Genomic DNA, 8,645 nt, shown 5'->3' with positions numbered 1-8,645 from the left:
ATCGATCAGCTACCTTCTGCATACCCCCTATTGGGGATGTGTCCACAACCAAGATACATACCCTTGACCAGAATTGAACCTGGGACCTTTCAGTCCATAGGCTGATGTTCTACCCACTGACCCAAACCGGTTTCAGCCAGAATTTTTTTCTTTATGGTAGTTTGCTCTACATAACTTTAAGATTGTACAATAAAAAAATTTTTATTCCTTTATAGCTTCCATTTCTTTCTTTCTTGTAGCAGGGACTTTTTTTTTTTTTTACCTAAAGATTATTTTCTTTGTTCTCTCTAGTACTTATATTTTTTTAATATTTAAACATTTGAGTCATGGAAAATTTATTTTGATAAAATAGATGACAAGTGGAACCAGGTTTATGAACTCTCTAGATATTTGTCCCAATAATATTTATTGAATACTTGATCATTCCCACTGATATTTATATGCTAAAGTCCACATACAGCATATTTAGTCCCATTTTTTTAACTTAATCTCTCTGTGTTTCCTTACATCAGTGCAATCTTCTTTGATTAAAATGACATTTTAATGTGCTCAGTGTCTTATATAGTTATACTCTCCCCTTATTCCATTTTCTATTTCCCTTTTTGTAATTAAAAAAAATCAGGTTAAAGATAGTATAGTTTGATACTGGGCCAAAAGATGAAGGACAAACTAGTTTTTGTTTTTTATGTTTCAGACTCCTGAATGTCAAGTTGGATCTAAAAGCAATTCCAAAAGTTTTATGAAATATATTTGCCAATTTTGTGATACTTATAATTTGTGACTCTAGGGCTTATTGTCAAAAGTTCTAGTTCATATACCTTTGAATGATTTCTGCCAATAAAACAAAGGGTGAGCTATATGTTGATACAAACTCAGATCATCCAGTGTGAATACCTATCTATGCAGGATCTGCCCTCCATGGGCACATACATGTACAAGTTCAAATAGTTCATAGCTTTGTTTTTAAATAACTTTTGGTATTCAGCACTTATAACTATGATTAATTTGCTTGTTGTTTAAATTCTATGTCACATTTTCTATACCTAATAGATTAATATTTTGCATTTGGAATGTGATTTTCCTTGTTTGGTAGGTCCTATAAAATGTTCTATTTCCTAATTAAGTTTGCTTTAGTGACTGTGTGTCTGGTGGCAGAAAGGGCAGCAGCAAATCTGAGCATTCAATCTTTAAAAAATACCATTGATAATTCTGTTTTGAATATTAACTTAGCTCTCAGAGTTTTCTTTATGCTACAAAGTTTAGGCATATCTGCAGAGAGAATTACTTAGCTGCCAATACCAAAGGGTTAAACCTTTTATTAGCACAGTAAATGAACTTGAACCTAGCATAGACTAGCTGCACCTCTACAATTACCTGCTGCACTTTGGAAATAAAGAAGTGTGAATGCAATCAACATAATTATATGGCCAAGCTCTGGAGGAAAGATTTCAGAGTTAATGTACAGCACATTTGGAAAAGAGTCAGTATAAAATGACCTGAATCTATAAGAAAGGCAATTTTGAGGGGGGAAAAAAACTACTTGAAATAAGCAGTTAACTAAATTCCAAGTACTTTTGGGAAATAGTAGATATTGTCATAGGGTCATTTTGAGCTTAAATCAGAGACTATCTAATAAAGAGGGGCTTTGAAGTGCCAACCAGAGACTAGAGGTTGTATCTACAGTGCTTCTCTACCAACTTTGATATTTTTCCAATCAGCTCTATCTGTGCTGGACAACTTAACTGAGAATTTGGAGCTAATCCTTGAACAGTATGGAGATAGGTAATCCAGGAAAAAGTGAAATAATGTCTAAAGAGAATGGTTACCACAAGCTGGAAGTAATAAATAATTTTAAAAAATATGTACATGAAATAAATTAGACTAAAGGAGTTGGAGATTCATAATATATAATTAGAATTTTATGTATTGGATAGTTTTAGTTTTATTAAGCTTTGTCTATGGCTGTGGTCAGCAAACTGCGGCTCGCAAGACACATGCAGCTCTTTGGCCCCTTGAGTATAATTCTTCCACAAAATACCACGGCCTAGGCAAGTCTATTTTGAAGAAGTGGCATTAGAAGAAGTATAAGTTTAAAAAATTTGGCTCTCAAAACAAATTTCAATCATTGTACTGTTGATATTGGGCTCTGTTGACTAATGAGTTTGTTGACCACTGGTCTATGGCATTCCATTTCCCTAGATGCAGGGGGTGGTGGGTGGTGGTTGAAGTAGCATGGAAACTTAGGTTGGGTACAGAATTAAATAACATTTGGCTGGAATTGACTGTATACACATAATTGAAGCATGAGGAGGTGAGACAGATGCAGGAAGAAATCAAATAGAGGCCCTGATAACTGCTCCATGAAAGACCCTTAAAAAAAAAACACCCAAGAATCTGAATATAAGTAATCAGAGAAAAGCAATAAATCCAAACAAGACCAAAGATGGAAGTGGAATTGATGATGGAATGTGTACGCATAATTTTCCTAAATTCCTAAGTGGCTGGCCTGGCTTTTTATAAGGAAATATTAAAAACATTGACACTTTCTTCATGCTAGCCTGAAATGTGTAATTTCTGTTCTGCTATTCTATCCACCAACCCAAACTCTATCCATTCTTCCTGGGTGGATTTAGTTATGTACCCCAACACAGTCTTCTGCAGTGACAGAGTCAATGATTCTCCATGATGGCTGGGCAGTAGAATCAATGACAAGTTTTTTGATTTTGTATTCCAATGTCCATACCTGATCCCAGACAAATAATATCAAGCTCTCAGGAAATGTGTTCCAGGTAACTCTATAGTAGATACACTTTTAGAATTTTCCCAAGTGCAGTCAGGAGTAAAATTAGATCTCTCTGATTTCGTACTTCTTCAAAACCTTATGACTTAAGATATACTCATCTAGAAAAATATGATCCTAAAATTCATTTTCTTAAAGTTTCCTTTGATAATTGCAATAATAAAAGTATAAAATTTTATTTCTTCCTTTTAGGGTAGTCTGCTTTTCCTCCCCCCCGCCCACTTTGTTTTTTATTGTCTAAGTTTTACATATGTCGCCTTTTCTCCTTGATTGACACCACCTCCCCCCAGCCGTTCCCACCCCAGTCAAGCCCCCACCATCCCAGTGTCTGTGTCCATTGGTTAAACCAATATGCTTTTCCTTTTAAAGTGCATGTTTCTAGTATATCAAAATTGGTCAGGATTTCTGTCCCATTTGAGGGTTTCCCTGAACAACCGGGAGGACAGTGTGACCATCTGGCAAGTCCCTTAACTCATCTGAACTCTGTTGATCAAATGGAAAATTATAAGACTCAGACCTGCTTGGTTCAATTATATGGGTACCATGGGTTAAGCAGTGCTCTATTTCACATAACACTATAGGGGCCTAATTAAACTTGAAAGTAAGCATGAAAAATATTTTGTGGGTCTGAAAGACAATCAAATCAGTGAACCAACCAACTGATAGTTGAAGGCAGTCTTAGCTTTCCATTATCTGTGGAAATAAAACTAGGACCTTCAAATAGAAAAAAGGTATATTACCTTCAACTTAAAGTATCTTGGAAGATCTTATCTTCACAGATACCACAGTGAGCAGGAAAAAAAAATGCTATTAAGTACTTGGATTTATAGCCTGTTTATAAAGAATTCTAATTGTAAAGAGGATAGAGTTGGTTTCCAATGAATATCATTAATTTTTCTTCTCAGGAAAATTAGCATTAGAAAGCTAATTGTTCCTCTCATTTATTTTAACAATTTTGTCTTGAATATTATATATTATTCTTGGTTTATGTGTTGTTTTTCCTTGCAGTTGGTCTGTTGCTTATTTCTTTGTTTAGAAAATATTTTATTTTGCTTCTTCTGGAAGTTCTTAGTTATAGTTCTCTGTCTATTCAGTTTAATGGTAAAAGATTGCTTCTGAGATAAAAAAAAAAAAAAGAGTTCTGGAAGCTCTAAAGAGTGCTAGACTGCTTCAGCTTTGATAAGCAACTCTACATTTAATGCTGTTATGAACACTTTGGGGAATTAGTTCCAAGTTCACCATAGTTTCAGCCAAGGTGCCCTAATCATTACTTCTACCTTTTTCCAAGACTGATAAAGTGATGTTTCTTAAGATACAATAAGTTTCCATCCACTAAGCATCTCAAAGTAGAAAGAAGGCAGCAAGAAATAGAGAAAGTGATATATGGTTCAATCATATTAATGTTTTTCTGAGAGCATAGCAGTCACATTTCAAGATACAGTGCCAGCAAAAATATTTGGTCCTGGTTTATTATAAGATTCTTTCATTTTTCTGGGCCTTTCATGCTGTCACCAACAAACCAATAAACCTTTCTTAAAAAGCAAAGGAACCCTTTGGATATAGCTAAAACATTGTCACAGAGAAAAGAACATCTTGGTACTCCCTCTCATTTATTAACCCTTTCCTTATTGTTGTTATTTATTTTCTATCAATAAAAACTTTTTTTTTACTTTGTTATTATTTTATGTATATCTTTGATTTTCTTTTTACAGAATGTATGAAAAATTATATAATGCAATTTTTATGAGAAAGGAATCATGGGAGAGAAACACTGAAAATATGAATTTAGCTGGGTAAGTTAGGAAACATACATAATAAATAGTTTTAAGCCAGTGAAAATGATACAATAGAATATCAATGACTTGCAAATATATCTATATTTATTACGAGGTGGGTAAAGGAGGTTATATATAGCAAATTTCCATTAACACTATTCTGCTCTGTACTGCTACTAAATTCTTACAAAGCCATACTTCTACAGGAAAAATAATAAATTCCAAGAGAAAAATACACAGCCAAATTGGAAAACACACAGCCAAACTCACCAGGAAAAAAGAAATGGGATTGTCTCAAGGAGAAACAATACCATATAACTTTAGGCTGTTATTAAAGTAGATCAGAGGTATGGGGCCTGGGATAAAGTTGACAGACTAGAGTACTGTTGCTTATATTGCTTATTGAAATAGCTATGATTTTGGCTTCGTATCATATAAAGTGTTTAGCTAGAATGGAACCCTCTGTGAAGAAAAAAGGAATTGGATGGTTGTGGACATTGGCACAGAGAAAACCCACAGACCAAGAGAATAACCAGAAATCATGCTGATTACCAGATCCGTAATGAAAAAAAATGTAACCTGGGTAAAATAAAATCCCAATTACAAATCAGATGCTCTGAATTCTGAATTTTCACTACTCATGAGGTAATTTGCTTGAGATTCATAAATTACCATTGGTCACAACAGAATCTACAGCCCACAGTACATGAGACTCACACAAAGAAAATCCACCCTTTAATTAAAAATATTTTATACTTAAATGATAAACAGTAACAACTTATTCTCAGCACCTACTGATCAGAGAAAGGAAGAGAAGGAAAGACTGCTTTAAGAAGAGCTCAGTCTCCAGCTGATATCAGAGAAGGCAGTAGAGGTCACTGGGACCGGCATTCTTTCTTGCTTTTTGCATTAGTGCTCTCAGCTAGAATTGTCTACCAGACAGAAAACATGCTTTAAGAAGACATCCAGGTCTATTTCTCTGCCTCAAAGGTCCTTCCAGGTAAAAGGTAGAGTCTTCAATAGCATTTCCCTCTAGGTATAGATTTAGGATCTGCCCATATAGTGGAGCTGTGGGAATGATAACTTCATCATTGCCATTGTTTTCAGACTGAATTTCCATTTTCTCCAGAGTAGAGCTGAGTTCTTCATCATCCTTTCTAAAAGGTTCTATGTTTCTATCACCTCCGCTGCTTCTTGACTAAACAGCTAACCATTTCTTCGAGTTTCTGATGACCCTATTTCAGGTCCTCATCTGTCCATTTCAAAACATTGTGCTCTGCCTGGGTGCTGTCCATTTCCTCCTTCTGCCATCTCAGCTTTTCATTGACCCCTTAGATGAGAAAATCTTGGAAGGTGTCCTCACTGATTAACCATCCCTACTGGGACCAGCAGTGGTCACAAGAGGCTGGGACGGGTCCTGGGAACTTTTTGTGGCAGATGTGGACCCCCAGGTGGGTAAGAACAGCCAAGGTAACCATTAGGATTCAAGAAGTCTCAGGATGAGTATGGAAAGATTCCACTGGGCATGCCTGGCATGAAGGAAGTATTTGGTGACCCTGTTCTATTTTCTCTTGATAAAGACTGGCTTTTATTAATGTACTTTCTATCTTCTGTAAATTTTTGTGCTGAATATTGGGACTGACTATGCTAAATTAAATTTGTTGCATGTTAAAAAAAAGAAAAGAAAAATACATCCTTCCTGGAGATGACATTATAATTTTTAAAAAGTTCAAACTATACATAAAATGTAATTATAATGCAAAAAGAGTCAACAAATGAAACAACTGTAAAAATATACATTTAAAAAACTAGGGATAAACTGGTCTAAGTATGACTAATTGATATTAGTATTTAAAATTATTTTTAAAAATACAAGAAGGTACAAAGTCCACAATGTAAGTATGGCAACAAAAAACAAACAAACTAAATATGGAACAGAGCCAAATGAAATATCTCAGAATGACAAACATAATTATAAAAATTAAGAACACAAGAACATATTATATGGAACATTAAACTCAACTGAATAGGGATAATAAATTAGAAAATAGATTTAATTTTTTATGCAGAATAAAGTAGGGTGAGACAGATAAAAATACTTACGGACATGAAAGATAGTGAGTGAAAATCTAACAGACAGTAATTGAAACTCCAGAATACCAGAGAAGGTTGGAAATATAATAGTGAAAAAGAAGTTAATTGCTAATAATTTGCTAATATTAAGTGTTGTCATTAGTTTTTAGATTGAATAAGCTCAAAAAATGGGTAAGTGAAATTAGATTCATTCTATATATCTTAGTGAAGGCTAAAAATCACATGATCATCTCAATTGAAGCAGAAAAGCATTTGATAAAATTCAATGCCCTTTAATAATAAAAAACTTAACAAATTAAGGATAGATATAATTACCTTAAAATAGTAAAATTTGCTTAAGAAAAATCCATAGAGAACATCAGTCTCAATGGTAAAATACTTTTTCTATAAGTCAGAAACAAGGCTTTCATCTGCTTTCACCACTTAATCTCCTTGTTAGTTACTATAGGCCCTGTGCATAAAAATTCATGCACTAGAGGGGGGGTCCCCTTATCCCAGCCTGCCCCTTCTTACAGTCCTCAGAGGCTGGAGGCAACCCGAAGATTAGGGGAAGGCGATGTGCCATGATACCTCTGCTGCTGCCACTGCCGGTAGCGCAAGTCTCAACTGTTCCTGATTACCTGAGCCTCAGGCAGCCCTGGCCAGCTGGGCAGCCACCATCCGAGGCTTGCCTGTGTTTCAGGCTGGCCCTGAGTGGTTGGGGATCTGAGGAGACTAGGGAACTCTGGAAACAGGTGCATGGAGCAGCCAGGCCTGCCTGGGGCAAACTCAGCCTTGTCATGTGCCTACCATCTTGTGGCTGTGGGTGCCACCATCTTTGACAGCATGGCAGTCAATTAAGCATGTTCCCTCCTTATTGTCTGTGGGTGTCCCCATCTTTGAGGGTGGGGCAGTCAATTAGCATATTCCCTTCTTATTGGCTGTAAGTGCCTTCATCTTTGTGATGGTGTGGGGGTCAATTAGCATATTCCATCTTTATTAAATAGGATAGTTCTAATCCAAGTTTCTGTTTCTTCATGATTCAGTCTTATAGGTATTGTGTTCCTAGGAATTGGTCCATTTCATCTAGGTTACCCAATATGTTGATGTACAAATTGTACTCTTTTATATCGGTAGAATCAGTAGCAATGTCCCACATTCATTTCTGATTTTTGTAATTTGGTTTTTCTATCTCTTTCTTAGTCTATCTAGCTTAAGGTTTATCAATGTTGTCAATCTTTATACAGAACTAATTATTGGTTTTGTTGATTTTCACAATTTTTATATATATATATATATATATATATATATATATATATATATATATATATATATATTTTATTGATTTTGTACAGAGAGGAAGGGAGAGAGATAGAGAGTTAGAAACATCGATGAGAGAGAGTCATCGATCAGTTGCCTCTTGCACACCCCCTACTGGGGATATGCCCGCAACCAAGGTACATGCCCTTGACCGGAATCGAACCCGGGTCCCTTCAGTCCCCAAGCCAACGCTCTATCCATTGAGCTAAACCGGTCCCGGCTGATTTTCACAATTTTTAAAAATTTCTATATGATTTATCTCTTCTCTAATCTTTATTATTTCCTTTATTTTGCTGTAGTTTCTTCTTCTCTTTTTAGATTCTTCAGTTATAAATTTAGGGTGTTGATTAATATATTTTTAATGTAAATACTTATGGTTATACAATTTTTTTTAGCATTGCTTTCATTGTGTCCCCTAAGTCTTGGTAGTTGTATTTTTATTTTCATTCACCTCTAAGTATTTTTAAATTTCCTTTGTAATTTCTTCTTTATCCACTAGTTGTAAATTTTCCTGTTTTCCTTCTGTTATTGATTTCTAACTTCATTCTTTTGTGTTTTGAGAACTCATTTTGTATGATCTATCTTTTTAAATCTATTGAGACTTAATTTATGTCTTAACATAAAATCTATACTGAAGAGTGTCCCATGGCACTTGAGAAGATGAAGTCTTCTGTTGT

General features: G+C 35.0%; 1 pseudogene; it reads right to left on the bottom strand.

The window, feature by feature from the left end:
* Positions 1 to 5,368: 5,368 nt before the first annotated feature.
* The window catches only part of LOC118728737, a 76,048-nt pseudogene continuing 72,771 nt past the window's right edge, over positions 5,369 to 8,645 (bottom strand).

The sequence above is a fragment of the Pipistrellus kuhlii genome, unplaced genomic scaffold (assembly GCF_014108245.1).
Source record: "Pipistrellus kuhlii isolate mPipKuh1 unplaced genomic scaffold, mPipKuh1.p scaffold_m20_p_3, whole genome shotgun sequence".
NCBI lineage: Eukaryota > Metazoa > Chordata > Mammalia > Chiroptera > Vespertilionidae > Pipistrellus > Pipistrellus kuhlii.
The sequence above is the reverse complement of the archived record's forward strand: the minus strand, read 5'-3'. Positions and strand labels throughout refer to the sequence as shown.